General features: G+C 30.9%; 1 long non-coding RNA gene across 1 annotated transcript; it reads right to left on the bottom strand.

Moving 5' to 3' along the window:
- Positions 1–6131: 6131 nt before the first annotated feature.
- On the bottom strand, positions 6132–25825 carry LOC134685983 (uncharacterized). Its single transcript, XR_010101491.1, has 4 exons — positions 25726–25825; positions 12541–12627; positions 10477–10561; positions 6132–6424 (listed from the first exon to the last, which is right to left on the bottom strand). It is a non-coding gene; the product is annotated as an uncharacterized LOC134685983 (long non-coding RNA).
- Between the last annotated feature and the right edge of the window lie 1539 nt (positions 25826–27364).

Genomic DNA, 27364 nt, shown 5'->3' with positions numbered 1-27364 from the left:
GCCAAACAAATACAAAGTTGAAGAGCATTGAGGACCCAAAAACTAGGTTTTATATTGTAATTTAAATCATTTGTATTTTATTAAAATACTGTGGATTCATTTATTTTCGTGGGTACCAAATTTCGTGGAAACTTGCATTTTCGAGGATATTTAATTTCGTGGCTTTTGTCAATTTCTACCTACAGTTAATTTGTAATTCGTAAAACATTTGAATTCGGTGTTCACTTGTATCCACGAAACCCACGAAAATTGGTATCCAACGAATAATAATAAATCCATGGTACGGTACTCTTCTTGTATGTTAATATTGTTATCGGAAATGTTTTCAGCAATACACTATCGGTTTTACAGAACATTCTACAGATTGAATTTCGTTAATGTGTATATTTCTCGAGTCTTTTTCATATACGTATAATGCAAATTTAGCAAATCCTTTTTTGTTTCTGTATTTTTAAAATTCTTTGAAAAGTTTTACCAATATAGACAGATTGGAAATTTCTAAACTTTCTCTGTTTGAAAGGTGTTCTTTTAAAATCTTTTAAAGGAATTTGCTCATTTAAAATCTTTTACAAATTGTTGAAGTAGTATATTTTTTCACCATACATTTTTTGTCTTGTCATACGTATTTGATAATAACCAATAATAAAATTGACAGACACCAATTATACATGGGAACTTGGAGTAGACATTAAATTGTATTTAATCTCATTTAACTTGCTGTTAAATCTGTTCACATTATGATAACATATTAATATTTCCATTGCTCAAATCCTTATGTTACACGATCATACACTTCTGTTTTCCTATCTATAAGAATGATGTCAATAACATATAAATATGGCAAGTATTTTATACAATATGTAAATATAAATATCAAAAAATATTGAATAATTAAAGAGGCATCAGGGATTTGTATTACAATATTATTTGAGTTAAACATAATAGCATGTGAAACTTGGGATAAAAAAAGTAGGATATGATCTGATAAATGCTTAGAGGTTGCCACATACAGACTTTAACAATATTTAAGTTCTTTTGCAATATGTTAACCTAATTTTTTTACCGATTCAAACAAGTTAAAGATCTATTATCTAAACCAAATAATTATTAAAGAACAATTTAGTTCGTTGTATAAACGGACATATTTATAATTTTCTATAAATTTGTGAGATTACCCAAACTGCACCTAATTTTACAGTTCTTTTCACCTACTTTTTCATGATCCGGACAAAAGTTACCATTCTGAAGTTTTCTCTATACACTTGGAAACTATATTTGAATGTCACTGGGGTAAATGTGATCTCCGTAACTGCAGTTACGTATATCCAAAGATGGCGGACGATGTTTCTGGACAATTTTTCTTTTGTCAATTTTGGAATAATAATGTATTATTATTTGGTATTTCATGTCTATTTTAACGTTATACTAAATTTGAAACTGAAATACTAAGTGTTCTATTCATAATTCAACCGCAAAATGGAGAAAACAGCCATTCAGAATATCATGATGATATGAGTAACTGAGTTAAATACATTGTCAATGGTATACGTAACTGAAAATATTGATATCCGTAACTGAATTTGTTTCTACAGAATTCAATCATGTTTGGAATAAAATAAATGTCTCCGGTTATTTACAGTCCATGCCCTTGAGTGTGTAGGCAAAGGTAATAACTTTGGTGAGCTTGTTTGCTAGCTGTCATTGTCAGACTTCAAGAGTAGACTAGTCCGATAGATAACTAATCTATCTGTCTGTAGGAATAAGCTTTATACAGCAAGCAAGCTTACCCAATATATTACCTTTGTCTACATACTCGATTGAATTGACTGTAAAGTATAATTGATATGAATCAGAATTGTTCTTCGTAGTCTTAAAATATTATGTGAAAAAATATTGATCAGGCTACCAACTCTGAATTTCTATATAGTACGCAATATGCATAGCGAGGTAGAGGATGGATTTTGAAGCTTATTTCAAATGAAATATTAAGTTAAATTTAGAACGGAAAGTCCTTTAGCAATAAAAAAAAATGTAAATCTCAAACACACTACACGAATTGAAAACAACTGTCGTAGTCTTGATTTGGAACAAGCATTTCCCTATGTAGAAACTAGCAGATTAAACCTGGCTTTATAGATAGCTCAGCCTCACACTTGTATGAGAGTCACATATAATTCCATTATCTTAAAAACACTGTTTGAGCAAAGCAAACAGACATGTTAGTCAAAATATCAAAATTTTGGATACAATGAATCACAGTCAACCTTATTTTAAAATCTTAATCGATGTAAAACAAAATTTTAAGCTATTTCAACAGAGAAACATAAAAATAGCAATTAAACACTTTAAAGATAAAGTTCATAAGCTAAATTTGAAAGCAAGCGTACACAATGACCATAGCACCGTAACAGAAAAGCGATATGTATGAATACTGGACACCCCAAACAATGTCCAAACAGTCACAAAGAGTTGGTTAACAATATACAAATACAAAACAAAATAGCACAATATCACGTACGTGAGATGATAAATATAAAGTACCTAAACACTATATTTCATTTTTTTGAAATGATGATTTTTCCATTTTGTAGTCGAACTGTGAAAAGTTTCAAACTTTTTAACACTTTTAATCAGACACGAAATACCGTAGAATAATACGTAATTTTTACAAAATTGACAAAAGAAATATTAACCATAATCATCGTTCGCCATCTTTGGATAAACGTAACTGCAGTTATGAAGATCACATTTACCTCAGTGAATGTTAAAAACCGTGTATCAATTTTGGTTCTGTTTATTTAACAGAATGATTTTCTTTACCTTTTCGTGGCAACCAAACTATTTGAAAATAAACCAATCTCACACTTAGACATCATAACCCTGAAACCTCCTAAACGAGTTTTGACGTTGAACAGAACTTTATTGTTTTTCTTCATTAATCATCTTACAATTTTATGTGATTTAAAAGAGTTTTGTTTATGAAGATATTCTTTGTTAGTTTCTTCGATATACATTCTTTTGATTTTTCATCACTTTGCTTTGAAATATGGGTTACTGTTTATACTAAAGACAATCTATCTTTGAAGATGGACATAAAACCGGATTTTTAAACCAGAATTATGAAAAACCACTTTATTATAAAAAGACTAAGATTTTGAAAGAGTAACTGCCGTTTCCAGCACTTATTACATGTATGTAAGGCAAGAAAGTGCATCGAAAGGAAAAGAAAGAAAGTACTATCGAAAGGGGTTACAAGAAAATCTTTCAAAGACCAATCGTTTAGTCTCTAAATAAAATTCTAAGATTTCTGCTGCTTTCTTTTTGCTTAATGGGTGCAATTTTGATTATTCGTTGTAATTTTGGTACTATGATGTTAGCAATGAAATTATTGTTATTTTTTTAACATCGATGGAATGAAACAATCACAGAATGTGAAAACAATACACAAAGTTCAGATGTTCCGGAAATATTGTTGTCGATTTTTTTCATACATTGTACCTACAAAATTTTACAACAATAGTATAAAATACTTAAACTTTGACATTTGTTTGGTTTAAATAAGTAAGAAATCCACTTGACAGAAAAAAAAATCAAATCGCAAAAAAAAAAAAAAGATAGTACCTACATAATAATATTTTCCAATAAATGACAAAAATAGAATTCAATAATGAAACACTGAAGTCAAGTATTGAGTTTATTGTATTAAATTTAACTATTGTCATAGCAGAAACCAAAGCTTACTTTTGCTGAACTAGTAAAGAGATAGACAATATTGTCATTATAAAATCTTCAGTGATGCTCGTGGCAAAAATGTTTGAAATCCAAAGCTTATATGAAAGATGAAGAGCTACAAACAAGGTATTAAATAAAACTGGAAATCAACATCAAGTTTAGAAAACCTCCATTTCTTCTTACCACTTAATTTCATGGTGTTAGTTCAATTATTTTTTAATTTGACGTAATTACCTTTTTTTTCTGTTTAGTTGATTTTTTTCATATTCAACCTATTAATTATGTTTTACATGCATATTGTGCATTATAACTTACCTTAGGAAATAAATTGCAAAACTTGATAGTATGGCTAAACCTTTTCATGATTTGTAATCATGAAAACTTAGAAACTAAGCTTACTCCATGCATGCATGGACGAAGGTAACTAACGTTAACTTAGTCCATGCATGCATGGACTTACACAACATACTTAGTCCATGCATGCATGCACTAAGGCAAATAACCCTAACTTAGTCCATGCTTGCATGGACTAACACAACAGACTTAGTCCATGCATGCATGGACGAAGGCAACCAAGGCTAACTTAGTCCATGCTTGCATGGACGAAGGCAACTAAAATTAACTTTTTTAAAGTTTAAAAAAATTATAAATGCAAAATATTTCAATAAAATCAAATTTTTCAAAAATTAAAAAAAAATAATTAAATATTTAAAAAAAAAATTCTTTTAAAATTTAATTTTTATAAAATAAATGAAAAAAACATGAAAAATTTACAAAATTATTTTTTTCCAAAATGCTGAAAAAAGTTTAAATTCCATTTTTTTTTCAAAATTACACAAAAAGAAGAAAAAATTGGTTAATTATCACTGTGTATCATCACCACCAGATATAGGTACCCTTGTATATAGGTATAAATGCCACATGAGAATATTCACATCTGCCAAAAGATTAGAATGTGTTCACATTTTATTTAAATAATAAAAACTCTTCACTGAACAGATCAGTTGGAGCTGAAAATTTGTTTAACATAACCTGGACAGTAGCTGCAATTAGTTCCTGAAAGTTCCTAATCATTTAATAGTGGTAAGTGTTATTTTAGTTTATTGTTATTATATCTGTAATAAACATGTTTAATCAGTTTAATTGAGGTCTGGAGCTGGCATGTCAGTTAACTGCTAGTAGTCTGTTGTTATTTATGTATTATTGTCATTTTATTCATTTTCTTTTGTTACATCTTTTGACATCGGACTCGGACTTTTCTTGAACTGAATTTTAATGTGCATATTGTTATTCTTTTACTTTTCTACATTGGCTAGAGGTATAGGGGGAGGGTTGAGATCTCATAAACATGTTTAACCCCGCCGCAATTTTGCGCCTGTCCCAAGTCAGGAGCCTCTGGCCTTTGTTAGTCTTGTATGATTTTAAATTTTAGTTTCTTGTGTATAATTCGGAGTTTAGTATGACATCCATTATCACTGTACTATTATGCATATTTTAGGGGCCAGCTGAAGGACACCTACGGGTGCGGGAATTCTCGCTACATTGAAGACCCATTGGTTGCTTTCGGCTGTTGTTTGCTCTATGGTTGGGTGGTTGTCGCTTTGACATATTCACCATTTCCTTTCTCAATTTTATTTGTTGCACTATGATTTTTGCCTTTGTCTCAATAGCAGCTAACTTTTTGTATATATTGTACATGTACATGCAAGTCGTCAAAACATCAACCCAAAAATGTAAGATCTGTAAGTTTGCTTTCGCAATTTTTTTGTTCTTCCCATGCCGGGATTCTAACCCATGTTACTGAGATATTGTGACACCAAATCTGTACAATTTTTAAACACCAGAGAAGAGCAGATGATTTAAACACTTTTGTGTAATCCAGCATTATATAAGATGTTTTTGTGTCTAATGTTATAGTGCAGTTTGAGCACTCAAAAACATGTTCATTATGTCAACTGGTTGTGTTTGGTTGCTGTCTGCCATATTAAATGGATTTCCTTTTTTTTGTTTTTGCTTAAATTTGTCTATTAGCTTTCTCTTTTGAAATTAAAAGAAAACAGTTCACAAATTCGGTGTGCTGGGCTTATTTTAATTAACCTTCATCAGAAACATACAAACAAAAATTTGACAGTAAATGATGTTGATACCATTATCTTGGGACTTAATAAGCCCATGTATAACGATCTTTAAATTAAGGCTTTTGCTTATTGTTGAAGACTTCAGGTTACCTGTACTTGTTTACATCAGTGCCCTATTATGCAGGGCTAGTAGTTGTCTCAATTGCAATCATTCCATGTATCCTTGCTTTTGTATCATTTAAAGACTTCAATTCTTAAATCATTTAAGTTAACACATTTTAATTTCAAAACATTCAACAGATATTTCCAAATAACAAATTTTGTAAACAACAGATATGATTGGTAACTGGTAATTATTTTACAGTCAATATGTTTTTATATTTATCAAGAGGCATCATAATCATGTTCATTAAATTCTTTCCTTGTCAGACTGTTACTGATCTCAAAACCAGTGAAAATTGCAAGTAGCTTTTAGTTTCTAGTAGTGCTATTTTGATAAGATGTGTAATTTTTCGTCATTTCTTTTGATGTTCTGTCATAATCAGTCAGACTTTTTCACCAAGATGTTTTCAAATTCTCCTAGTACTTCAAAGTGCTCTTTTTTCAATAATAATCTGAAATACACAAAATCAACAGGTTAGTAACTTCATAATGTACAAACTTTAACATGTCAGATTAATATGATTAAGAAAATGATGTGCAGCGCAGCCTTGTTATTTGACTGACCAGTTGGTGCATGTTTGGACACAATATTCAAGCATGATAAACTGTCTGTATTTGGATTTTGATCAGAATTATGAGGAAAAAAAATCCCCCTCCCCCAATTTTTTTCAACCCCCTTTCAGTAATTACCCCAAAACTTAATCCCAGCCTTTGTGGTATGGTACTTTGCAGTACAATTTTAAAGAAATCCATACACTTAAACACAAAATATTGTCTGGAAATTAGAAAAATTATTGTTTTTGACCCCCTATTTCCTGAACGTTTGAGGCAATTACCCCTTTATACAATTCCAGTCTACCCTTTGTGATATGGAACCTTGAAGAACAATTTCAGAGAGATTAGTACACTGGCACACAAGTTAATGTCTGGAAACTACAAAAATGCTTCTTTTTTGCCCCTAATTTCTAAACTGTTGGTACCATCACCCCAAAAATCAACCCAACCTTCCTTTTTGGTATTAAACCTTGTGTAAAATTCCCTTAAACTATATAATTATCCGGAAACCATATGTGTCGACATACATCGCTACCATAATATGACTCAATTTTATTCTTCGAACTTATAAAGATCAGGACGCTGTTAATTACTTTTTAATTGTTTAACATTTTACAATGGGGGGCTTTTATTTATAGCTTATTACAATATATATGGTAATTATTTTTGCTAAAGGCTGAAAGCAAACCACTGAACTGTCATTGTTCATAATTATAGTTTTCATGGGCAATCTTAGCACATCTCTTCATTTTTACATGATGATCATTTTGAAAATCAGTCATTGTTATTTGTGGAAACCCTTCTTGGAATTTAGTGAAACTTGAATATATAAGCATAACCATTTTTATGATAAAAAATTTCAAAATATTTTCATTTCCTGTATCTACATGATCTAATTAATAAAGGATTTTAGTATTTTTGCAGTTAACATAAATCTGTAGCTTCTTTCTAGGGTTTAATATAAAACCAAGAGTGCACACGCTGAAATGTCTCGCCTTCTTTTGTAGTCCTTAAAATAAAGCTTTATTACAATTGAAACATAACCTTAACATTAACCAAAAAAACTAAAAATTGACCACTAAACCATGAAAATGAGGCCAAGGACAGGCAAGGTGAGATGAACCATACAAGGCACACATCTATACAGCTAATAATTCTTCCATACAACTAATATATTTCCATACACCTAATATAGTTATTATAGCAGTAGACTTATTGCATATAGTATTAGATAAAAAGACAAAAACTCAAAAACTTAACTTTGACCACTGACCATGAAAATGAGGTCAAGGGCAGATGACAAATACCAGCTAGAAATGTACACCTAACAATCATTCTGTTATTATTTCCATACACCAAATATATTAGACCTATTGCAAATAGTATATGAAAAACAGAAAAAAACAACACAAAAACTCAACTATAATCACTGAACCATGGAAATGAGGTCAAGGTCAGATGACGCCTGCCAGTTGGACATGTACACCTTACAGTCCTCCATACACCAAATATACTAGACATATTGCTTTTAGTATCTGAGATATGGACTTGACGGTCAAGTTGACCACCAAAACTTAACCTTGTTCACTGATCCATGAAAAGAGGTCGAGGTCAAGTGAAAACTGTATGACAGCTATGAGGACCTTGCAAGGTACTCACATACCAAATATAGTTATCCTATTACTTATAATAAGAGAGAATTTCACTTTACAAACCAGATGCTCCGCAGGCCACAGCTTTATAGGACCACAGAGGTTGAACCCTGAACAGTTGGGGCAAGTATGGACACAACATTTAAGCTTGATACAGCTCTGAATTTGGATTGTGATTAAATAGTTGACACAAGATAGGTTTCTGACACAGAATGAATGTGGTCTAAGAACTTACACTTAATAAACTGTTATCACAGAGATATGTATCCCTTTTTTGTAATTTTAATTATGCAATGTTGAAATAAAATAGCAATATTTTAACATGTAAGTTATGCAAATATTCATGTAATTTTGATTATGCAAAGTTGAAATTAAATAGCAATATTTTAACATGTAAGTTATGCAAATATTCATGTAATTTTGATAATGCAATGTTGAAATTAAATAGCAATATTTTAACATGTAAGTTATGCAAATATTCAAAGTCTATGAACAATGACTGAAGGTACATGGCTAAACAATCTCCATGGAATGAGATGTGCCAATGATAAATATAATACAACTGCATACCAATTACCATTGACTCATAATAAGTAGCTCCCTTTAAACGAACCTAAACACAAACATTAACTTTTAAACTATGTAAAAGTTTCAAAGTCAATGAACCATGATCAGGGGTGGGGCTATATAATCTCCATGAAAACAACACTTTCAAATGACAATAAATTTGCATACCAAATATCATTGACTTAACATTAGCAGTTCATCTTAAACTGATATTATCACACACTAATACATGTAAACTAAGCAAAAGTTTTAAAGTCAATAGACCATGACTGAGGGGGCAGGGTCAAATATTCTCCATGGAAATGAGATGTGCTAATGTTTATAAAACTGAACACCAATTAACATTGGCCTACCACTAATGGTTCCCCTTGAACTGACCTATCACAAACTTATACATATGATTCTAATGATATCTAGTTTTATACAAGTATCTTCATTAACATTAACACCACTAAGGGTCAATTATAGATGGTCCCTCAAAATATGACGTCATAGAAAAAAACTGTTGATTGCACCCTAAATACACGGTTAGATTTGACATATATACAAGAACCCAAATAATTCATTTTTTGATGAAATCAAACAAAGTTTAATTTTGAACCCTTTGGCTTTGGACCCTCATTCCTTAACTGTTTGGGACCAAAACTCCCAAAATCAATAACAACCTTCCTTTTGTGGTCATAAACTTTGTGTTAAAATTTCATAGATTTCTATTCACTTATACTATTAAAGTTATTGTGCAAAAACCAAGAAAAATGCTTATTTGGGCCCTTTTTTTCATAGATTTCTATTTACTTCTACTAGTTATAGTGTGAAACCAAATGTCTTCGGATGACAACGACAACGACGACAACCTCATACCAATATACGACCAAAATTTTGAATTTTTTGCAGTCGTATAAAAATCTTAACTTTTTTTCAAGTAGACACTCAACCATGAAAATTAGGTCAAGGACATTAGACATGTGACGGAGAGAAACGTGGTAAACTGAGGCATTTTGGTATATATTCAAAGTATGAAGCATACAGGTCTTCATTCTTCTAAAATATAAAGCTTTTAAGAATTCAGCTAACTCCGCTGCTGGCCCCCAGAACATTATATATATGTCGAGCTTTCTGCAACAAAAGTTGCAGGCTCGACAATAAGATGATGTGGTATAATAGTCTATTTTCACATTATCAACTTTTGACTCGGATTCTATGTTTTTTCAACAGGTTTTAATACCTTCTCTGTGGTAAGACATCTTGGTACTCTGTCACTTCAAACACCCGAAAGAAATAAATTCAAAAATATAAATGGTGCAATTTTGGCGGAAGGTTTACTGTTTTCTGATGATTTAGTCATGTATAGAAAACATAATGGCATATGCATTAAACAGTTAACTTCCCTCAAATTTGTTCCGATTAAAGTGGGTACATGTAAATAGGAAATTTGTCTATTGCCAATGACACAATATCCACCTTGAATGACATGGACATCAAATAACTGATACCATGGATACTGTGTCATACTTTCACAGATTTCTATGAAACTTTGCAGATGCTTTTATGATTGCATTTTTAGTTGTGCTAATGTTGATGGTATGTTTTAATATACATGTACTGCCCACTTTAAACAAATTTTATTGTTTCACATACAGTTATTACCATCTTACCCAATACATCGTTGATGCATACTCGAGGTACATGTATTAATACATATATAAACATTACTTTAAATTTATGTTTACCTTCATTTGATATCCTTAATCTTCAGTCAAACTTTCCGACTCCTCAACCATTTTTTTGTCAACAGAGGAAATTTACCTCCTTTATCTACAATAAAATCCTAATTAAAACTAGACCGTACAAAAAACTCTGTGGCTAATTTATTAAATAATTAGGAGTTGACTGACAATTTCAACCATTCATGATACTTATTTGATGATCTTTTCTTGTTGATCAGTTTTGCGACTTAAACTAAAATTTCTCTCCATCTATATGTTATTTGTTTAGATGACATCAAGTGATGGCTATAATCATTCATTTATAGGTCTAGGTTAGCTTTTAAGGGCATACAATACAGTTACAGAGGAGGTAATGACGTTGCTAATGCAAAATGTAATTTTCGCGACATCAAACTTTAACATACCAGAAAAAAACACATTTTTCGACTGATTTTTATCATTCAAACTGAATTTATTTGAAAACGAGTTCATGGAACCCCATTTTTCAAAACAGCAATTTGTTTGACCTTCAATTTGCAGGGAGATTATGTGACCCAAATTTTATAAAACTGTAAATAAAGGATTTTTTTTAATTTTGATAAACATAAAGCCAAAATTGACATATTTTTCCTCAATTCATGAACATTTGACAAATACGAGTTATTTCGGAATAAAAAATGCATAATTTTTTAGGATACTTATAAAATACAGAAATTACCAATTATTTAAAGTCATAAGAAACCTCAATTAAAAAAAAATATGCATATTTTTTTTTATAACTAAATGGTTAGTTTTCATTAAACAACTTATGTACATATACTTTTTTCTGATGAAAATTCTTTAATTTGTCCACATTTAGAAGAAGAGTACTTTTTTTTAATTGCTTGCTGCCAGCAAGCAATTTGCCGACATATTTTCAGTATGCATAGTGACCCGAGCGTAACCCTCCTCGTAAAAATCTGGTGACCACAATACGCATGGATCTGTCATTGAAATAAACAAATATCTGATTATACATGTTAAACACGTGCTCAATACCCATGCTTTTTGTGATTTGTTTACTATAAGGTGACAATCGGTTAAACTCGGCTTCAAATCACGGCTTCAAATCACGGCATTTAATGAGCAGCCATATTTGTTCAATCATAACAAACAGGGAGAGAAAAAAATTGGCGATTCTATGATATATTTGCAAAAATAATGATAAAATCCTGCACATAGGACTAAGTTTATGAATGTATACATCCATTGGTTCAAGAATTGGACAAACATTATTTTTCACCACTCACTCGTTTCATATGACTTTAACAAAAAACAATTTGTGTTTATCTTTTATAACAAAAAAAATATGTCTTTTTTTAGAAAGAAGAAAATACGGCCACATATCTGAATTTTGAGCAAATATACAAAATTTCGACCTCATTTTTCTCAAAAAGTAGCACATGAAAGTATATTTTTTATTACATATTTGATTTAATCAGGTAAAAAATAGCCTATATGCAAATTTTCACGAACTTGTAAATACAGGATCAAAACTGTACGGTATGCCCTTAAGAGAAATTCAGGCCATTGTGTAAGGACAAGGATAAAATATTGATTATTAGAACATGCTTTCAGTAACTGCTATAAATCTCAGATGTGTATTTCATGTGTTTTTGTTTTAGGATTTTTTATTGTGCTTTGACTTTGTATTGATCTTAGAATTAAGCCCTTTTCAAATGATTTTTATAGTTTGCTAGTTGAAATGTTGCACCACTGTCATAGGTTAGAAGGAGGGTTTCATGCCAGCAACCATTTTTAATGTTTAACAAACTCCATGTGTCTGTCTCAATTCAGGAGCTTGTAATTCAGTAGTTTGTTGCTGTATATCATAACAGTTTATCGTTCAATGTTTTGTTAATAAATCAGGCCCTAAGTTGTTCATTGGTAATTTCAAGTCCTTGACGTTGTATAGCTCATTGTTGAAGGATGTACAGTTACCTATGGTTGTTAATTTTTGTCTCACTGGTCTCTCATGGAGAGTTGTTTCATTTACAATCATACCACATCTTCTTATTTTTACAAAACATTTAAATAAGTATACTTCACCTTAGAAGCTGCAAACAAACTGGTACAGTCCAAGTTCCTTTTCTCTTTGTTTCTTCAACATCATTTGTATGAATGTATCTGCAACATCTACAAGGAAAAATTGTTTCTGTAAAAATGATAAACGTACTTAAATCTTGTACTTAAGGTAGATTGATGGTATACCACCATCTTGGATTGTACAATCACAGTACAAAATCGGTCTAGTTATTTGCCTAAATCTGCAAATTTGAAGACAGGTTTGCAATTCACTGGTTAGACTGTTTTTTTCTATTTGAAGAAAACTTGTTAATTAATCGTATTATACAAAATATTTTAACATATATCATTTTGTTTGGTTTAAAAATATTTTTTTCCAAATGAGCCATTTAAGGGGAGATAACTCTTTTAGTACAAAATTTACACTGGGCTAATAGGGATTTTTTTTATTTTTACTTGTAGCTAGAAAACAAGTGCGGTGACGCCATGTTTTCTTCTTATTTTCTTAAAACATATTATGAAATCTTTCTTCTCACAATTTATTTCAAAATTCTATCTCATAGAATTTTTTTATGCACACTAGTGTGTTTTTTCATGAACAAAGTAACCAAATTTTGGCAATTTTCAACGACTCATAGCTTGAAAAATAGCACGGTGACCCATACTTTTTATTAAATTTTTGAAAAGAGCATAATAAATTCTTCATTTTGGCAAATAATAAAAAAATTCTGTCTCAAAAAATATATACTTGTGATCTACCTTAATAAAAAAAAATGGGGTCACCGTTCACAACCTGCCTTCGAAAGAAGCATACATTTTTGTAAAGGTACCTTTTTTCTGTTGAACTAATAGCAGAAATAGAGGTAATACCGAAATAAGAGAACTTAATTACAGAAATCGCTCAAATTTTACAATAGTTAAGTTTAAGAACAGCTTAATTGAAAATAATAATAAAAAATAAAGGTCACAGATGAGTTCCAAAAATGGCATTTTTATACCAAAGGGAGATAATTTTGAGCAATTTTAATGATGATCTACATTTTACAATTCATCTGAGGCCATAAAAAAATGATTTTTTTAAATTATTTTTGTACCATATGATAAAGTAACAACTAACCATATGATAAAGTAACAACTACTTAAGGTAACAAATAAAAGGAGTATAGGTAAGGTTCCGATTTTGGCCTCAAATTTCAAATTCATCTAACGAAAGATTTTGGACACTTTTTAAACTCTTAACTGTCTATTTCAATTGATTGAATTAGTTAATGTGAAAGATTTTGACTGACTTAGTCATTAAAAACGCTCAGATTCAAGCTTTCGTATGAAAAATCTATTGAATTTGCCAAAATATGTAACTTTTCTGATGGTTTTTGTCAAAAAATGAAAGTGGCCGCATCTGTGTTCATCCTCAACCTTTACATGTATATATATATTATGTATTATCATTAAATACAATTAAAAAACCTTAGTGAGCACACTCACATACCCCACGTCCCCACATTGTCATTGGAGAAATTAAATTAGTGTAAGAAAAAAAAATTGTATAAGAAAAATTAATTTCCTGCCAATATGCACATCTAAATAGTATGTCCTTATTATCTACAAAATTTCATGAAATTCTGTTGTGTGGTTTCAGAGGAGTTGAGATGACAAACTGTTGCAGAAGTACATTGAAGCAAATAAGTACAAAGGGGCGTAACTCCTAGAAAAAAAATTGAATCACAATTTCCCGTCGATATGCAGAACTACATTGTATGTCCTTATTATCTGAAAAGGTTTCGTGAAATTCTGTTGTGTGGTTTGAGAGGAGTTGCCATAACAAACTGTTGCAGTAGAACATTGAAGTATATAAGTTCAAAGGGGCGTAACTCCTAGGAAAAAAATTGAATCGCAATTTCCCGTTGATATGCACAACTACATAGTATGTCCTTATTTTCTGAAAAGGTTTCATGAAATTTTGTTGTGTGGTTTGAGAGTAGATGAGATGACAAACTGTTGCAGTAGTACATTAAAGTAAATAAGTTCAAAGGGGCGTAACTCCTAGAGAATAAATTGAATCGCAATTTCCCGTCGATATGCACAACTACATAGTATGTCCTTATTATCTGAAAAGGTTTCGTGAAATTCTGTTGTGTGGTTTGAGAGGAGTTGCGATGACAAACTGTTGCAGTAGTACATTAAAGTAAATAAGTTCAAAGGGGCGTAACTCCTAGATAAAAAATTGAATCGCAATTTCCCGTCAATATGCACAACTACATAGTATGTCCTTATTATCTGAAAAGGTTTCATGAAAAACTGATGCATGGTTTGAAAGGAGTTGTGATGACAAGAAACAGGACTGACGGACGGACGAACAGGTCAAAAACATTATACCCTCCGCAACTAGTTGCATGGGGTATAATTAACATTTTGAAGATTTCAGTAATTTAGCATAACTTAATGATGCTAGTACCTGATATATGCATTGTATTGTCAAAAACATCCTATATTTATTTAGCAGAAGCATGCTACTTTCCAATAAATAGCTTAAGGATTACATTTTCACAATTTTGTAAAACTGCTATATTTTGGGGCCAAATAGGGGTCTTACTGAATCTACTCCTTTGTAATGAAAAAATAAATGTTTATTTTTCTCTTAAATTTTTATACATGTACCCTCGAGCCTCCTTATTGTAACTTATAGTAGTTTCTGGTTTTATCATTGTTGAAGGCCATACAGTGACCTACAGTTGTTAATTTCTAATGTAATTGTGTCTATTGCAATGTATTGTGTGCATTTTAAATGCATAAATTGTTTTATATACGTATATTATTTTTAAACTTATCTGTAACCTTTGTACTTGCATGGTTTTATGAGAATAAACTATCTTATCTTATCTAGAGACTAGATTTGTCTCATTGGCAATCATACAGTATACCATATTTTCTTTTTAATTTGTTGACTTAATATTCTGAATATTTCAACACCTATTCACATATTTTTAAACTAGAAATCAATGGTGGATCTAGAAATTTTCATAAGAGGGGGCCCTTTTACTGCCTAAGAGGGAGTCCCTACTCGAGTCATCCCTATACAATCAACTAAATTTTTCTAACAAAAGGTGTTGTCAGACCGGGCCCCCTGATTCTGCCTATCTAGAAACATAATAGTGAGTTGTCTCATTGGCAATCATACAGTGTACCACATTTTCTTTTTAATTTGTTGACTTAATATATTTCTTAATATTTTCAACACCTATTCACATATTTTTAAACTAGAAAACAATGGCGGATCTAGAAATTTTCATAAGAGGGGGCCCAAAGACTGCCTAAGAGGGGGTCCCCACTTCAGTCTTTTCCCCTAACATTATGCATATTGTAAAGTCAATTGTAAAATACTGGTATAGATTTAAAAATCTTACAACTGAATTCAGTCTATTGAAAGATGCTTATAAATGCAGCCAAGAGCTTCACAAATCTAACATAACTTCTTCTGCCAGTTCTCATTTGCTAGTAGAAAAAGTTTTTGAAATTAAACAAGAAGTAAAACATTTCGGACAATATAAATTTTGAATTATCTAGCAAATTAATTCACACTAAATATATTAGAAATTGGTATGCTAGCCAAAATAAAGCTTCTGATAGAAAACTGTATAATAATGTGAAATTTAAGCTACAGTCATGCTTCAATGATTCCCTATATATTAACAGTGGCGGATCCAAAAATTTTCATAAGTGGGGCCCACTGACTGACCTAAGAGGGGGCCGCTCCAGTCACGCTTCAGTGATTTCCTGTATAAGCAACCAAATTTTTCCAAAAACTAGAGGCTCTAATATAAAGAGCCTGTGTCGCTCACCTTGGTCTATGTGAATATTAAACAAAGGACGCAGATTGATTCATGACAATTGTGTTTTGGTGATGCTGATGTGTTTGAACATCTTACTTTACTGAACATTCTAGCTGCTTACAATTATCTCTATCTATAATTAACTTGGCCCAGTAGTTTCAGAGGAGAAGATTTTTGTAAAACATTACTAAGTTTTACGAAAAAATGGTTAAAAATTGACTATAAAGGGCAATTACTCCTAAATCAGTAAATGGGTCAACTGACCATTTCAGTCATGTTGACTTATTTGTAAATCTTACTTTGCTGAACATTATTGCTGTTTACAGTTTATCTCTATCTATAATAATATTCAAGATAATAACCAACTAGAGGCTCTAAAGAGCCTGTGTCGCTCACCTTGGTCTATGTGCATATTAAACAAAGGACACAAATGGATTCATGACAAAATTGTATTTTGGTGATGGTGATGTGTTTGAAGTTCTTACTTTACTGAACGATTTTGCTTCTTACAATTATATCTATCATGAACTTTGCCCATTAGTAACAGAGAACTATATTTGGTAAAAATTTACATAAATTTACCAAATTAATGAAAATTGTTAAAAATTGACTATAAAGGGCAATAACTCCTTAAGGGGTCAATTGACCATTTAGGTCATGTTGACTTATTTGTAGATCTTACTTTGCTGAACATTATTGCTGTTTACAGTTTATCGCTATCTATAATAGTATTCAAGATAACCAAAAACGGCAAAATTTCTTTAAAAATTACCAATTGGAGGGCAGCAACCCAACAACCAGTTGTCCAATTCATCTGAAAAATTCAGGGCAGATAGATATTGACTTGATTAACAATTTAACTTCTTGTCAGATTTGCTCTAGATGCTTTGGTTTCATAGTTATAAGCAAAAAACTGCATTTTACCCCTATGTTCTATTTTTAGCCGTGGCGGCCATCTTGGTTGAATGGCCAGGTCATCGGACACATTTTTCAAACTAGATACCCCAAAGATGATTGTGGCCTAGTAGTTTCAGTGGAGATTTTGTAAAAGATTACTTAGATTTATGAAAAATGGTTAAAGATTGACTATAAAGGGCAATAACTCCTAAAGGGGTCAACTGACCATTTCGGTCATGTTGACTTATTTGTAAATCTAACTCTCCTGAACATTATTGATGTTTACAGTTTATCTCTGTCTATAATAATATTCAAGATAATAACCAAAAACAGCAAAATTTCCTCAAATTTACCAATTCAGGGGCAACAACCCAACAACTGATTGACCCATTCATCTGAAAATTTCAGGGCAGATAGTTCTTGACCTGATAAACACTTTTATCCCATGTCTGATTGCCTCAAAATGCTTTGGTTTTTGAGTTATAAGCCAAAAACTGCACTTTACCCCTTTGTTCTATTTTTAGCCGTGGCGGCCATCTTGGTTGGTTGACCAGGTCACGCCACACATTTTTAAAACTAGATACCCCAAAGATGATTGTGTTACTGTATTTACTGATGTCGGTCATCTTGGTTGGTAGGTGGGGTCATTAGACACTTTTTTTTAATAGATACCATAGTGATGATTGTGGCCACGTTTAGTTTAATATATATGGCCCATAGTTTTAGAAAAGAAGATTTTTGTACAAGTTACAAAAATGACGAAAATTTGTTCAAAATTGACTATAAAGGGCAATAACTCCTTAAGGGGTTGACTGACAATTTTGGTCATGTTGACTTATTTGTAGGTTTTACTTTGCTGAACATTATTGCTGTTTACAGTTTATCTCTATCTATAATAGTATTCAAGATAATAACCAAAAACTGCAAAATTTCCTTAAAATTACCAATTTTAGGGCAGCAACCCAATAACAAGTTGTCAGATTCATCTGAAAATTTGCGAGGGGATAGCTCTTATTCTGATGGACATTTAAATCTTGAAAGATTTGCCCTAAATGTCTTAGTTTTAAAGATATAAATCAAAAACTGCATTTGACCACTATGTTCTAATTTTAGCCATGTCGGCCATTTTGTTTGGAAGGCGGTGTCATCAGACAAATTTTTCAAACTATATATCACAATGATAATTATTGCCAAGTTTGGTTTAATTTGGCCATGTAGTTTCAGAGAAGAAGATTTTTGTACAAGTTACAAAAACTGACGAAAATTTGTTAAAAATTGACTATAAAGGGCAATAACTCCTAAAGGGGTTGACTGACAATTTTGGTCATGTTGACTTATTTGTAGGTTTTACTTTGCTGAACATTATTGCTGTTTACAGTTTATCTCTATCTATAATAATATTCAAGATAATAACCAACTAGAGGCTCTAAAGAGCCTGTGTCGCTCACCTGTGATGAGAAAAGCTCACTTGACCTTTCAGGTCAGGTGAGCTAATAATATTCAAGATAATAACCAAAAACAGCAAAATTTCTTCAAAATTACCAATTCAGGGGCAGCAACCCAACAACCGATTGACCGATTCATCTGAAAATTTCAGGGCAGATAGATCTTGACCTGATAAACATTTTTACCGCAGATTGATTCATGACAATTGTGTTTTGGTGATGCTGATGTGTTTGAACATCTTACTTTACTGAACATTCTAGCTGCTTACAATTATCTCTATCTATAATTAACTTGGCGCAGTAGTTTCAGAGGAGAAGATTTTTGTAAAACATTACTAAGTTTTACGAAAAAATGGTTAAAAATTGACTATAAAGGGCAATTACTCCTAAACGGGTCAACTGACCATTTCAGTCATGTTGACTTACTTGTAAATCTTACTTTGCTGAACATTATTGCTCTTTACAGTTTATCTCTATCTATAATAATATTCAAGATAATAACCAAAAAACAGCAAAATATCCTTAAAATTAATAATTCAGGGGCAGCAACCCAACAATGGGATGTCTGATTTATCTGAAAATTTCCAGGCAGATAGATCTTGACCTGATTAACAATTTTACCCGTGTCAGATTTGCTCTAAATGCTTTGGTTTTTGAGTTATAAGCCAAAAACTGCATTTTACCCCTATGTTCTATTATTAGCCATGGCGGCCATCTTGGTTGGTTGGGCGGGTCACCGGACACAATTTTTTAACTAGATACCCCAACGATGATTGTGGCCAAGTTTGGTTTAATTTGGCCCAGCAGTTTCAGAGGAGAAGATTTTTGTAAAAGTTAATGACGCCGGACGCCAAGTGATGAGAAAAAGGGGGGAACCCTGATAAACCAATTTTTCCCACGAAAAGGGGGGGGGGCAAGGATCCGACTATGCATTGGGAACATGTGTACATGTATTAAATATACTGTTCCCAGCTGACACCTTATATGTATAGGAAGTGCCCCCTCCCGAGATTCCTGTTTATTCAATTCAATTCAATATTTTATTGGAAAGAGCTCAATAGAGGAATGATCCAAATACAGATAATTAATAATATTAAAACAACACACAAATGAAATTAAGATTCATGGAACAAGTCAAGCCAATTCTATGTATACAAATACATTATAAACTGATATTGATACCATAGACTTATATTTCAGTATTATTCTAGATTTTCATATATTTACTTAATGAAACGGTATGGTGGTCTCTCAAATCAAGAGCTTCTTCACTATACATACAAATAGACTTTAATTCCTTTTCCGACATAGGATTTAACATTTTGGTAAAATTTTCATCCAAATTATTTAAATTTAGATCATTAATTTTATATTTAGATCTAATTTTGTTATATTGCAGACATTCAATCAAGAAATGAATCTCATTTTCAATTTTTCCTATGCAAAATTTACAAAATCTCTCATTAGATGGTATTTTTGGTCTTGCATACTTCCCAGTTTCTATTGCTAATGAGTGTGCATTATTCTTATTATTAATTAAGTGAGTTTTTTTCAATTAACCCTTTCCTCCATTGAATTTTTTTTTTTTGCATACTTGATTCGCATAGGATTTTTTTGATAAAATGCTGAACATATGCTTTAAAGTATTAAGGCATTGCGAAAAACAACTATTTCATCAAATAAATTTGAGTCGGATATATATATATTCCTATGATATTCCTTTTCATAATGGATACCAATTTTATTAAGTCAACTGCAGACACTTTGTAGTCAAAGTGTTTCAACTGAGGTACTACAAAGGTGTCAAAAGGCGTCATTATTGAGTAAGGGGGGTGGCGTCAAAAGGCGTCATTATGGAGGACAGGGTTAAAGGTATTTAGGAATATTAAAATTTAAATATTCTTGTTGTTTAAATTTTACTAAAAAATAAAAGTTTACCACAGTGTCCATCTTTTATTTTAGAAAGTTAAAATATAATTTTATTTTTGTAGAAATCTTCTAGTTTCTGTTTGAAATTACTATTACAATGTTTTTTAAAGGGTATTGCAATATATTTCATTAATTCAGATAGTTTATAAGACCATGAATTTTCTCTATTTGTGAGAGTTTTGTCCACTTCAAAAGGCTTAAGCAGCCTTGAAAATTTCATGCGGACCACCAGACTGTTCACCAATATTATTGAGACGCTCATAATATTTACACATAAGTTGATAACATTTAATGCGAATGGGTAAAGTGCCTAATTCACACCGCACTGCTAGATTGGAAGACTTTCCATGAACCACAAGTATGTTTTTAAATATGGAGTTTTGTGTTTTGTCTAATGTACTTTTGTCTATAAATGCTTCAAAATTTGGTTTGAATTCTGATTACCATACTTCTGATCCATAAGTTAAAATAGGAGTTATCATTGAATTAAAAAGCTGGAGCCAAGTCTTAACAGACAAATTTTCACTATATATGTATGGTAGTTTTGACTTCAATGCAAAATATGCTGTTTTAGCTTTATCTGAGAGGCTTGACACTACTTGTATAAATTTTCCAGAGCTATGAAAATCAACTCCTAAGTATTTATAACAATCAACAATTTCAATTGCATTAGAACTGTAATAAAAGTAAACGTTTTTTTAATTTACTTTTAGTTTTAGAGAAAATTATAATTTTTGTTTTCTTAAGGTTCAAGTCCAGTTTCCATTCAGTACTATGTTTTTGTAAAGAATCAAGAGAGTTCTGGAGACCATCTGCATATTCCGATATCAATAATAAATCATCAGCATACAATAAATGGTTCACTTTTTGACCATTTAAATTTACTGCACTAGTTAAGTTTGTAACTAAGTATTTTTCTATGTCATCAACAAATATATTACTGTAAATTCAGAAATTAATTATTGCGTGCATTTATTATTGCGATTTTGTCATTTTAGACTTAAATGCGATTTTAATTAAAATGATTTTGAGAAAAATCCTGTTTAATTCATATCAATGATTTTAAAATGTGAGTTAAAATTATTGCGTTTACAAGTCTGTCGCATTTTTCGCAATAATCAAAACCTCGCAATAATTTCTGAATTTACAGTAAATAAAGTTGGACTTAAACTGTCACCTTGTTTGACACCCTGATTATCAAGAAAAGGCTTGGTAAACATATTTTGATATTTACATGAATATAAGGTATTAGAGTACATGTCATGCAGTATATTATAAAATTTGCCTTGTATTTCTTTATTTTGTAATTTTAAGAACAGAGCTGATCTCCAGACACTGTCAAAAGCCCTTTTAAAATCTACAAAACACACATATAGTTTCTTTTTACATTTAAACAAATATTTGTTTATTATTGTTTTTAAAATAAAGACATGATCTACAGTTCTGTAATTTTTTTCTAAAACCACCTTGATTTGAAAAAAATAAATTATGTGTTTCAAGAAAATCACTAAGTCGTTTTTGTAAAATGGATGTAAAGACTTTACCAAGACAGCTTGTTATGCTTATTAGCATGATTAGATAGTAAGGAAAAACTCCTTAAAAAGTTTAGCAAAGATCCAATTGTTAGGACATCTTATTTTTCACTATTAAAATTGTACAGAAAAACTAGAAAACAGAAATTAAAGGAATTTAGACGAAGTATAATGGATGAACTTGACAACCTTCATGAAAATAACCCTAATAAATACTGGAGTTTACTAAAGGATTTATCAAAAGATACAAAGAAATCTACATCTCCAGACATTCCATGTAATACATGGTTTGACTATTTTAAAGAGCTAAATAAAAGCAAAATTAATGCAACAGATAACAATTTTATTAATCAATTTAAGCAATTGGAAAAGGAAAAAATATTCTCAGAACTTGACTTCCAAATTAGTGATAAAGAAATAATTACAGCTATATACACATTAAAAAATAAGAAGTCAAGTGGCTTTGACATGATCCTAAATGAAATGCTAAAATGTAGCCAGTCATTTCTATTAACAAGTTTTAAAAAATTATTTAATCATATTCTTTTAACTGGCTCCTTCCCTACTATGTGGGCAAAAGGATTTATAGTGCCAATATTCAAAAGTGGTTCTACTGATGACCCCTCAAATTATAGGGGTATAACCATTGGAAGTGCACTAGGAAAACTATTTGCAAAAATATTAAACATAAGGCTAGAGAATTTTTTATCAAAGAGAAATATAATATGTAAAGAACAGATTGGTTTTTGCAAGAAAAAAAGAACAAGTGACCATATGTTTGTTCTCAAAACATTAATAGAAAAATATACTCAAATGGGCCCTAAACTTCTCTTTTCTTGTTTTGTTGATTTCAAAAAGGCATTTGATACAGTTTGGCATATATGGGTCTCTTCTATAAACTAAGACAATATGGCATCAGTGATTTATATTATAATGTTATTAAAAGCATGTATAAAAAGACTAAGTTGAATGTGAGAATGAGCAAATCTCACATGACAGACTCCTTCTCATCTAATATAGGGGTTCGCCAAGGGGATAATCTCAGCCCTAATCTTTTTAAATTATTCATTAATGACCTCCCTGAAATATTTGATAAAACTTGTGACCCAGTTCAACTTGATTCAATTCAGTTGAACTGCTTATTATATGCTGATGATGTAGTTTTGATGTCTGAAACTGCAGAAGGCTTACAAAATAGTTTAGATAAGTTGTGTCTGTACTGTAATAAACGGGGATTAAAAATTAACCTTAAAAAAACAAAAAGTTTGGTTTTCAACTGTACAGGAAAAATAAATCATTCATCTTTTAAATTAAATAATTGTCCTATTGACAAAGCTAGACAGTATACATATTTAGGAATAAACTTTAGTGCCTCTGGAAGCTTTACAGAGGCTAAACATGATCTATATAAAAGAGGACTAAAAGCTCTTTTTAAAATTTATAAAATATTTAAAGGTCATAAACCCAAAATTAAAACTTTACTTCATATATTTGACCACACAGTTAAACCAATTTTAACTTATGGAAGTGAAATTTGGGGTGCTTTAGATTCAAAAAAGTTAACTGAAAAAGGAGATTGTTATTTTGAAAAATTATGTAAAGAACTGCAAATTGAATCAATTCATTCTAAAATATGTAAATTTTCACTGGGAGTAGGAAAGAGAAGCACAAATATGGCAGTGATAGGTGAGCTTGGGAGATATCCTTTTCGTACTTATAACGTTTAACAAGTACAGAGGACCAATTATTGTCTGAAGCTCTCCTTGTATCAAAATCCTTATCAAACCATTTATAGTAAGAAAAGTTGGTTTAATTCTATAAATTCATTAGCAAAATATTAAGACATAGATTTATCACAAGTTTTTAATATGAAATCAAACTTGAAAAGATTTATTTTAAACAAACTTAAATTAAAGTATAATAAGTTGTGGTATTCATCTTTAAACGACGACAGAAAAAATATGTCATTTGGAAATAAACTTTGAACATACAGACTTTTTAAGAGAAATATATATTTTGAACCTTATTTGGCTATAGGTAATAGGAATCTGAGAATTCAGATGACAAAATTCAGAATTAGTAATCATGATTTAGAAATAGAGAGAGGCAGATACAGGGGACTTCAGGCAATGGATAGAATTTGTAATCTTTGTAAAAAAGAAGTGGAAGATGAACTCCATTTTTTACTTAAATGTTCATCTTTGGAAAATGAGAGAGTTTCCATTATTTCCAACAAAGTTAAAAGTTATTATTTCCAACATAGTTAAAAGTTACAAAAACTTTCACAATTTAGACTATCAATCACAATTTATTTGGCTAATGTCCAATGAAGATAGTCACATTTTTAATCAAGTAAGCAATTTAATTAATAATTTAAATGCTGTTCGAAAACAACTATTAGAAACTTAGTGTACTCATATATTTTACTGTAAAAAGACAGAGGCATAATTTAGAAATTTAGATATTTATAAAGCTTCTCATTTTAAATGTAGGATCATAAAAACACCAGGGGAAAACCCAGAATATCTAAATTTAGTTTCCTATATTCATTTTTTTTTTAAGGATCACTGTATTTGTCAAGTTGAAACATGATACATTTTATGAATGCACATTAGTGATCATTAGTGTGTCTTTCTTGTCTTTTCATTGTAATCATTGATTTAATTGTATTCAAATAATTGTAATCATTTTGTAATCATTGTACCAAATTTAACTTGTGATTATTCTGCCTGTAATGGGCGTCTTTAATTGACAATAAAATAATATTTGATTTTGATTTATACCTCTATAGTTCCCACAATCAGATGCCATCATGGGTCACCAGATTTATAAATTGATGTCAATAAATAGAGAAATGTTCCAAATTTTGGGGAATTTTTCTGAGTTAAGTATCTTATTAAAAAGTTTGGTCAAAAGTAAAACTATTTTAGGATGAAATTTGAAAAAAAAGGCAGGACAAAATTTTTCATCCTAGCCTCCCCATAAAAATCAAATGGTAGCTCCATTTAGCTACCATTTGATTTTTATGGGGGGGGGGGGGGGGGGGGGGCTAGGATGTAAATTTTGTCCTGCCTTTTTTTTTAGCTGTAATCTCTGCCTTTTTATTTTTCACTGTGTTCGGTCTTTTTTTTTTTTAAGTTTATCCTGACTTTTTTACCAAAATTGTCTTATTTTTTTTTGCAAGGGTGTCATCCTGCCTTTTTTTTACTCAAAACTCCTGCCCTGCCTATTTTTTCAAATTTTATACTAGCCCCCCTCCCCCTAAAATCAAATGGATAGCTCCGTTAAAAGAAACTGTTTGTTTTTGCATCTCAAAAGTTTATTAGGCCTAGTCACAAATCAATGGAAAAAAATTATCTGGCCATAATCGGCGAACATTTCAACAAACTTTCCCATATTAATTCAAATAATTTACATTCTTAACATGACGGCTAAATATTATATATCAGGCCGAACGTTCCCGGAATCTTCCGTTGAGACCCCCCCCCCCCCCCCCTTTTTTTCCAAACGGGTATTTTAATGCGTGTTTCCTTAATGGCAGTTTTGAAAGAGAAATAATAGTAAGTGACTTTTTACCGAGAAAATTTAAGTTTTATGCATTTTACGTTTCAGATCTTATCAACACATCTTCATCTTCATCCTCAAGTTTCGTTTGCTCTGCCTTTACGGTCTCCTTCGTACAGAAAAGTTAGGGCATATTACTACACGAATATTTATTATTAAAGTCGCAACATCCCTAGAAAGATCAATAAAATATAAATGTGTATTGATATCATGGTTTGTTCTACAAAGAACGATGAAATGTCTTGTCATTCTAAATCAAATTAAAACTCGACAGCGGACTATATTTATGGGGTGCGTCTAAACACTGCTAAGGAGTCCTTAGTGCACTAAGGACTGATAACATGCCACTAAGGACTAGATGGAGAGCTGTTAGATGTAATTTCTTTTCATATTACGGTAGAAATTGATATCTAATGCATAAATTTCAAATTTTATAGAAAAATAATAATAAATAAAGGAGATATTCAACATTATTTAGACACGTGCCTGTTTTTCTTTGATATGCCGGAAATCAATGAACCGTTTGACACGTGTCAAATTACATAACCGATTACACGGGAATCCTTTTGGTAAAGTTGGATACTAATAAATGAATTATTGTTGAAATTTTATTAACAAAAAATTCAGAATGAAGAAGTATTTTCTCAAGTGTATATTTCTTGTAAATAATAAATTTGTCACTAGAGAGATATATATAATGTCGGATTTGTATTTGATGTTCATATTGATAAGTGACTGAAATATATCTTTTTATAGATATTTAATTCACATGTATATATATTTTTTTTTTAAAGTATGTGTTGAAGTTTGGATAACCGGCAGATGCTTGTTGCTTTTTCATTAAACTCATCTTGTTATTTATAATTTGTTTTGTACCCGTATCTCTATACTGTTTATAATTTCTTGCAAGCGTGCTTTAATGTGGTGACAGGCGACGACGGACATGCGTTTGAACAATATACTTGTTTGGAGCTTGAACACTTTAGTTTGTTTCTTTTGGTGCACTGTTCAAAATTTATTTTCATATATGAATACATTAAGAAATGAATAACTGGACAAAACGAAACCAATAAGATAATGCATTTTTACTACATGTAACCACACTAAGTTCATATATGACCCGTTTGAGTAATATATTTCGGGCCTTCAACAGTGAGTAAAGCACATACCACACAAGTCATTATTTCATAAATTATTTCGTACAATATGTTAAGTAGACAATTTGTTAATCGGATTTCCTTCTGATATACCCATTTAGGAAATTTTTTATCTGAGACAAGTGCCTGTGATACTTATTCTTCTTCAAAAAAAGTAGATTTAAAGAAATTATAGTTGAAAATATTTCTGTCGGCTGATTCTTTTTCTCGCGCGATATATTTAGGTTTGAATATTCCAATCATATTGTATTACAAAAAAATATTTATTTACACATCATGTGGTAAAGGCATATTTTCAAGGCATTCATACGAAGCATTCTCTTTCTCTGTCAGAATTATATCTTTAGCTCTAAATTTACACAAACTGAAAAAAATTCGTGAATACTGTACTTAAAACTGTGGAACATTTTTAAAACATTTTTCTCTTTTATATATTTGAAAATGAAACTTAATCTGACTAAAAATCGGGAAACGATTTTTTCAACTTCTTTTAC

The sequence above is a fragment of the Mytilus trossulus genome, chromosome 10, assembly GCF_036588685.1.
Source record: "Mytilus trossulus isolate FHL-02 chromosome 10, PNRI_Mtr1.1.1.hap1, whole genome shotgun sequence".
NCBI classification, from domain to species: Eukaryota; Metazoa; Mollusca; class Bivalvia; order Mytilida; family Mytilidae; genus Mytilus; species Mytilus trossulus.
Note: the sequence above shows the minus strand (reverse complement) of the source record. Positions and strands in the feature narration are given on the sequence as shown.